Source organism: Pistacia vera, unplaced genomic scaffold, assembly GCF_008641045.1.
Source record: "Pistacia vera cultivar Batoury unplaced genomic scaffold, PisVer_v2 Contig147, whole genome shotgun sequence".
In the NCBI taxonomy this organism is placed as follows: Eukaryota; Viridiplantae; Streptophyta; class Magnoliopsida; order Sapindales; family Anacardiaceae; genus Pistacia; species Pistacia vera.
Genome location: NW_022195543.1, coordinates 74,478 through 83,067, shown reverse-complemented (window position 1 = coordinate 83,067; position 8,590 = coordinate 74,478). Strand labels below are relative to the sequence as shown.

The following is an 8,590-nucleotide window of genomic DNA, read 5'->3' as shown; positions in this document are numbered from 1 at the left end:
TTGCCCTCTTGTTTTCTTCAGAGCTGGTTCGTTCTTCTTTACGGCAAACACGTAATGTTATGTTGATTTGGACGCAGCAAAGACGGATCCAAGCTATACTCGTGCATGATCCAGCCACCATGCTGATCGGAGTCTTTGTTCTCATACGGAACTCTTTTTAGACCCAATTTCTGATTGTAAACTCTGTACACCATCTTCTCCCTGCCAGTCCCTGTTCCAACACTACGATTGATTCTTGAACCTTTTAAAGTCTTTTTCTTGAATTGGGTGAAGATATATAAATCTTCATCACGCTCCTCTCCAAGCTGTTGTTTAAAGATGTTCCAGATCTGTCACGGCTCTTCAGAACTATAAAGGTTATATTCTGGAATTAATAGATCAATACCAGGGATGGTTGGTTTGCTATCTTGTTGTAAAGATAGAAACCCACCAATTCAAAGTCTTTCGGATCGAAGACGTATCCAAAGGGATGAGAGAACTCAACTACTTCCATGGTTTTTTTCTTCTTGTGCTGAATCAGATAATTTGTTACGGGAACTTTCTCATATATCCCACAAATCTAAGTGGTTCCGGGAACTTTCTCATATATCTAAGTTAACTACATTATTGAAGATGGAACCAATGTCTGGAGTTGCAACAGCTCGTTTAACAAGTTTCCAAGAACGAATATTTTCATCTTTTTGGTTGATTGCCGCGACATGTAGAGCAGATATGCAACTGAACCAGGTGAAATTTATTCTTATTTATAATTGACTAAAGTTTAATCTAAAATTTTTTATTATTACATGGAGGTTATTACTATATAAGTATAGACGTTTTATATATATATATTATATATATATATTATATATATATATATATATATATATATATTATATTATAACATGCTACAAACGTATCTTTTCTTTGTTGACTTCACTTTGTTTAATAACAATCGCAGAGTTCACTTTGTTGGTATCAAATTTATTCATAGAACACGTGATCAATAAAAGAGAAGGGCATATGCAAATAACTGTAGACCGAGCAATAATCACAAATCATTTAAATTGTTTTTGACAAAACAAGCATCATTTAATGGTAAATGTATTGAAATGCATGACAGAAAAATAATCCTGATAATGGAAATTCTTCCACTGACGCAGACAAACCATCCATCGTTTCATTATTCTAGAGCTGTCGGACTCAACCTTTATCTTCAGCCGGAGCTGGTCCAATGCACAATGGTGTCTCCCTATATAAAGGAAAAAGAAATAAAAATAAAGCACAAAAAAGCATGCCTGAAGTTAAAACTACAAGCTTGCTGTTTCTTTTGGCTTTTGTTCTCTGGCTTTGGTTCCTCGTTGGCTCGCTTTTGATCCCAGTCCTCTTCAGGACTTCTGTGTAGCCGTTGATGACCCTGCACGGTGGTACGTTTTAAGTTTCTGTCAAATTTCTATTGTATTATTTTTGAATGTACATTAGCAGCGCACATGCACACACCCTCTCTGTATACATCCTTTCTATGGCTAGGCATGTATTCGATATTAATTCAATTCTTTCATGTTTTCAGTGTTTGTGAATGGGAAGTTCTGCAAGGACCCCAAGCTCGCCAAAGCTGGGGATTTCTACTTTTCAGTTAAGATTTCTGGAGACACAAACAATCCAGTTGGTTCAAATGTTAGCGCTGTGAATGTCGATCAAATTCCAGGACTTAATATAACTAATGTAACATTAGTTATATTAAGTTGTTTTGAAGACATAATAAAAAAGATGGGTTCTGTAGGCTCTAGGAAAATCCTTAAGAGAGATTAGAATGTGAAATTCAATGGAAAATTAAAGAATAATTGTGTAGTCAGCAAGCTAGATTAACGTTGAGTGTTTTAACAATTATCAATTGATGAAGCATGTTTAAATTGAATCTTAATAATAGAGACCGGGATTCCAGGTTCATCCCCTTGTGGGCAATTTTCCGCAGCCTTAATTGTGTTTTTCAGGCTTCTGTTTGGGGGTCCCTCTCGGCCACCTTTGGGCCTTATTTCCAAAGCCTTTTCATGTTGAGCTCATGCATGTTACAAAATTTGGCTATCTTTCTATTTGGATGACGAACGTCAGTGCCACTCTCTTTCACCTAGGGGTAGGCAAGTCTAGGTACCGGCCCAAATCCCATGAAACCGGAATGAGAACCAAAATCGGTCAGGTTTTAGGATTTGGAATCGGAATCAGAACCGTCTGGTTTCGGTTCCCAAAAGTCTGGAACCGGAACCTCAAACATAGGTTTCGGTTCTGGATACCCGAGAAAATTACGATTACCCTTACTATTCACAAAAATGACAAATACACCCCAAAAAATTAAAAATACATTTCCAAAAGTTTACAAAAATTACAATTCAATCCTGACTCCTACCCAGATACCTAGGTCTCAGTTCCGGTTCTGGTTCCTGTAGTGATGGAACCGGAACCAGAACTGCACAGTATTGATTCTGATTTTTTAGAACTGGAACCTCGAGTACCTACCGGTTCCAGTTCTACCCTATTTGTTTGCCCACCCCTACTTTCATCTATGATTAGCTTACGTAATTTATCCCAAGGGAACACAATCGGTTTACTTTTTATTTTATAATAAATTACCTCTTTTCGATTTGTAAATTAAAACAGGATAGAATGATAAAATTCTAGATGGATGATTAGAGAAATGTGTCAAATACAGTGAATTAGCTTCTACAATTTGAATAACGCTTGCCTATTATTGTTACAATGTTGTAATAAATGGTTACACATTTATACGTGCCTCCACCCAATTTGTTTGTTTCAGTTAGTGATATATTATTGTTCCTATTATTTCCCTCTTCTCTATCGCAGATATCTATATAATTCATGATATAAACACATTTTTATGATGTGAAAACAAAATATGATTGATAAATGAATCCCATAATTCTAGACTTCCTCTAGGTAAGTTAATAAACTCGATTGCTTTGAAAATATATATTTTCTTTCGTAAGAAACTAATAATCTATTGTATGTACGCAGGATGAATTTTATGTGCACTAGTATATTCAACCAAAGTTTCTCATTGTTATAAGTTTTTCTGAAGAAGGGTTTTCTAGGCTCTATGAAAATCCATAAGAAAGATTAGAATGTGAAATTCAATAGAAAAATTAATATAACTAATGTTACATTTTGTTGCCTTATTCTTTCATCTAACTGTGCCTCGCTCTCCAAAATCATACAAAATTTCAACGTGCAAATGATGTAGGGAACCATGGGTTCACTCGTTCCTGCATAGAGCGACGCGTTCAACGAAGATAAAACGGCGACCAGACAAACCATAGGATAGACGCCTACTAAAGATGGCGTAAGCCCACTAAGAATTTACAGATTGATGAATGCACACAAAGGATAGTGAACCCACAAAGGATTCTACTTTTAGAGACCACAAAGGTTTATGAAAATATTCTTTGTATATTTCTTCAAAAGCTGCGTTTACAATGTGAAAAGTGCCCTTATATAGGTGCACAAAGCCCTAATAGAAATCTGACACTTGCCCTAAATCTTTTCAACTTTTATGACAAGTGTCTCTACTTTTTAATTCCCTACGTACACGTGTACCATTCAAGAAGAAAGCAAGATAAAACATTTACACGTATTTTCTCTTAGTTATTCAATTCGCTAGTCTACCTCATTCAGCTCCTTATAACTCGCAAGTCGCTTTTTAGTCAGATCGCTTAACCCTTAGGTCATTCCTCTGTCAGATCGCTGATTGCTATATTAATGACCTTTCACGATGCTCCTGTGTCATTATCCCCTTCTTGAAAAAGATTCGACCTCGAATACACGTCGTCCTCTTCTATTCACTCTTCGACATTCTCTTCCTGGTATGGTGATAAATCGGACACATTGAAGGTACCTGAGACTGCATGGTTACTTGGCATCTCGATCTTGTAAGCATTAACATTGATCCAAGCTATGGTTGCTTGGTAGAGTAATTAGTAGAATTCTGGGGTTGCCCGATTTGAAACGAACCTGTTTAAGCTATGGTTGCTTAGTCCAAGCTAAGGCTGGACTGGTGTTGCTTTAGATTGTTTAAGTTCTGATTAAATAATAATGTCATTATGTTTGAGGAAAACACTGAAGTGTGTGCTTTTGGATCTACGTTTAATCTTTTACAGTTCTTGAGGAAAGAAATATACACAGATGCGAAGATCGATGAAGTTAGAGGAGAATGAGCGATGTACGTATCAAACTTTTTTTAGTTATTGATATTCTATTAATGTTAAGGCATCAATGAGGGAATAAATATATATTAAACTTTTGTTGAATGATATACTATTATTGTTGAATTTCGTTTAGTTAATTAGTGTGGTTCAAAGATGGTTGAATGTTTAAATTTATTTATGAATTGTGATAATTGTTGTTTGTTGAGGAATATTATAAAAAATTTCATTGCATTATTCTATTATTTAATTGGTAATAAATTACAAAATAAAAATATTTAAAAAATTATATTTACAAAAAAAATCCTTGATAGTTTTAAGACTATCTAGGATAGAAAATTATTATTAATAAAATTTGATTATTATTATTATTAAATTAATTTTTTTTTTGTTAAAATCTTTTGATAGTTTGAAGACTGTTTAGGATTGGTTAAAATTTGACCTAATCTTTGACGGATAATAACTATCAAGAGGTTTGTCAAGAAATTTTTGACAGTTCAAAAATAAAAAAATGGTCACCATCCTTTCTTGACACTGACGGGTGAAGAATTGTTAAAAAACCCCCTTCTTGATAGTTATTACCCGTTAAGAAATGGGGTTTTTCTAGTAGTGGAAAGAAATGAAGAGAAAACTCTCTTGTATTATTATTGCTCTCAAAATAATACAATACTTGGAATGAAAATAACTTAACATCAAGTCATCAACTATGAAGTTTTACAAGTAAATCTAACAGTCCAAATCCATATAAATCCAATAGATTGAATAACTAAGATTAATCATATCAAAATAAGAATCATAATCTTATTCTACAAAGTATTTGGGTAAAGAATATTCTTAAGCATCTTGAAAACTGATTTATTATCTAGATGTTTTTTCGATCCAAGTCTTTCATTATGGATTGGGCCTAATGGACCTTTGAATCCGGGTTGGACATGACGCATGGTATCTTTGGGAAATTCTATGCTGTTTAATTTGCTTTTAATTGTTAATATATACAACATTCAATGTTATGTTAGGCCCCGCAACCCCCCCCCCCCCCCAAAAAAAAGAAAAAAAAAGAAAGAAATCACAATTAGAAGTCAGATCTTCTGTAAAATTAAATCTATCCTCATTTGTTGATTAATTGCTAAGGATATTTATTTGAACTCCTAATGTGAAATGTTCTCTACAAGTAATAAGTAATTAAGTATAAGAATGAGGTAGACCGTAGTGGAAGGATGTTCTTTGATATGTAAAACATTATTGAGTAAATGAGTTACTTAAATTTTTTTATTTTTTATTATTATTATTTTTTTGGTTGGTAAGGAACCAAATTTCCCATTCAAGGTTTCTTATGTTTGAGTGAGTCCAGGGACTACTAGTTCTAATAATTGAATCCAATTAAGTTAGTATTAAGTTTGGCCGGCCAAGATCAGATTAATTTTTGAAATTTTTTTCTCAAAAACTCGATTTAATGTATAATTTTCATAAGAGGAATTGTGGGGTATATCGTTATTCATTATTTTACACTTAAATCCATAAGAAATATTCCAAAAAAAGGGAATTATAAACACTTGAAAGTTGTAAAATAACAAACCTATATATTACGGCGGCTGATTACTGACAAAATTAAACTAATTCTCGCCAGAAGTAACGTAAACTTGTGTGTACTAGTGTACGTCTTGCTTTATGTGTCGGGTTGTGAGAAGAGGCTGTTAGTATGCTATTAATTGTATATTCACACATTCATATTTTCTTATTCCCGCTAGATGGTTTTCCTTAAGTTTTGAAAAGGTTATATCCAACCCTTATTGTCATCGGTGTAATTAAGGAGTTTGACAAAATGAAGATACACATATACTAAGGAGTAAACGACTTTTTCCCACCCAAGTTTTGCCTTAATGAAAAAGTTTCAAAATACTACTTTCACATCCAAAATAAATAATCTGTTATTACTCAAAGCAGATTTCGGCAGAAAAAATTCTCTCCGTCACCACTCACCACCATTTGAACCTCCGGTCTTCTCTCTATATAACCTCTCTTACTTCGGTATCTTATTTCTCGCTGATTAACGGTTGCCACAAAGCTAGAGTTTCCTGTTCCTAGCTGATTTTTGACCCATTCCTGCGGCCAATATTCAATCGGTTACCACCATTCGATCCACTGATCTCCATTTTGCAAAATCCCTCTTACCTTGGCTCTTGGTAACTCGTTAAACACTGGCTGAGAAAGTGAATTGTATTTTGGGTATTAATGGAATATAAATGTTGGATGGAAAAATAGTATTTTGAAACTTTTTGGGTGGGAAAGTTCATTAAGGCAAACTTTGGGTGGGAAAAAATCGTTTACGTATTTAAACAAGAGTAATATTAGCCTTACAAAGAGGCATACAAAGAACCATACAAAGAGTCAAATCCAACCCTTGAAATTCATGATTGCCTCTTTCTCTCTCTCTTTTTCCCTTCTTTCAAGGGCTGGATTTGACTATTTGTATGACTTTTTGTATGCCTCTTTGTAAAGCTAGTATTACTCTTTAAACAATTCTTTTTATTAAATCACTTAAAGGATCCTACAACCTAAACAAATAATTTTTTTTTTCAAGAATTGGAGATCCGATTACATGTGGCAATGAGATTAGCCGGCACAAAAATGAAATTATGAAGGTTTAGAGACACAATCCAACTGAATTTCATGATTGGTCAGCAAATGTACATTTTTTCGTACTTCCTTTTATTAGCTTCCGTAAACGATTTTATTCCTTATGTTACTGAAATTTAGTACGCAGTATTGGGAATTAGATTATGTCTGATTTAAGAATTTAATCTAGCTCTAATTAATTCTTAAATCTGTGTGAATCCATTCACTATTTTCTTGATCATGCATGTTGGACGACTCAGTCAAGGAAATTTAAGAACACCAGCAGCCAAGTGAGATACGAAAGCGGACCTCTTCTATACATTTAAATGCGGTAATGTAAGCAATGAAGAAAAAAATTTACTTTGACAATTTGATTTGGTTGTTAAAGACCTGCTCTTGATGAAAATTAAAAATAGATAACCATTGAAGACTTGGTAAGTCTTCGTCATCTTCTTCGTGTAGGGGAAATAATGAAGACTAGTTCAATGAATTTTATCTATAAATACACTAACTTGCCTTGCAACATATCTCACCTTCACTACTAAAGCAATAATACTTGAAGAATAGAGAGACTTAACCCACTCATCAAGATGAAAAGTTTCCTTTTGGCTTTTGTTCTCTTGGCTTTGGCTTCCTCATTGGCCTCTGCTTTTGATCCCAGTCCTCTTCAGGACTTCTGTGTAGCCGTTGATGATCCCCTGCACGGTGGTACGTTTTAAGTTTCTGTCACAATTTCTATTTTTATATTTTTGAATGTACATTAGTAGCGCACATGCAGACACTCTCACTGTATACATCCTTTCTATGGCTAGGCATGTATTCGATATTAATTCAATTCTTTCATGTTTTCAGTGTTTGTGAATGGGAAGTTCTGCAAGGACCCCAAGCTCGCCAAAGCTGGGGATTTCTACTTTTCAGTTAAGATGCCTGGAGACACAAACAATCCAGTTGGTTCAAATGTTGCGCTTTGAATTCGCTTCAAATTCCAGGACTTAACACACTTGGCATTTCAGCTGCCCGTATTGACTTTGCTCCTTTTGGCCAAAACCCACCTCACACTCACCCTCGTGCCACTGAGATTCTTGTAGTCCTAGAGGGTACTCTTCTTGTGGGTTTCGTTACTTCCAATCCAAACAACACACTTATCAGCAAAGTTCTTAACAGGTGATGTGTTTTGTGTTTCCTATTGGCCTCATTCACTTCCAATTCAATATTGGAAAAACAAATGCGGTTTGCTTTTGCGGTTTAAGTACCAGAACCCTGGTGTAATTACCATTGCAAATGCAGATTTGGATCAGATCCTGCCATTGATCCTGGTTTTCTCGCTAAAGCTTTCCAGTTGGACAAGGGAGTGGTGGAAGATCTCCAGAAAAAGTTCTGGTGGATAGCAATAGAGAAACATTTGTCAAATCCAGTGAAATATGTTTCCTGATTCTAGCTAATGTTTTTCATTAATTTTTTTACAAGTTACAATTGATGACGTAATAAAGAGAGGCTACATACATGTTATGTACACCTCGAGTGTGTTTTTTCTTAGTTATGTTACATTTGTTGCCTTACTCTTTCATTGGACTCCCTCGACCACCAAAATAATACAAAATTTCAACGTGTAAGCTCATGGAATAAAAAATACATAAACTACAAGTCATTGGAATGTTTTAAGTAGGTATTAAACTAGAAAATGATATCATGGATAGTATGTACTTCTATTTTAACGATACATCATTTATTAAAAAATAATTATTTGTTCATAACTTGTATTTAACACATTTGGCAAAATC

The 8,590-nt window shown here is 34.4% G+C and overlaps 1 pseudogene; it reads left to right on the top strand.

The window, feature by feature from the left end:
* The first annotated feature begins 7,353 nt into the window (after window positions 1-7,353).
* LOC116124028 lies at window positions 7,354-8,241 on the top strand (annotated as a pseudogene).
* Window positions 8,242-8,590: the final 349 nt, after the last annotated feature.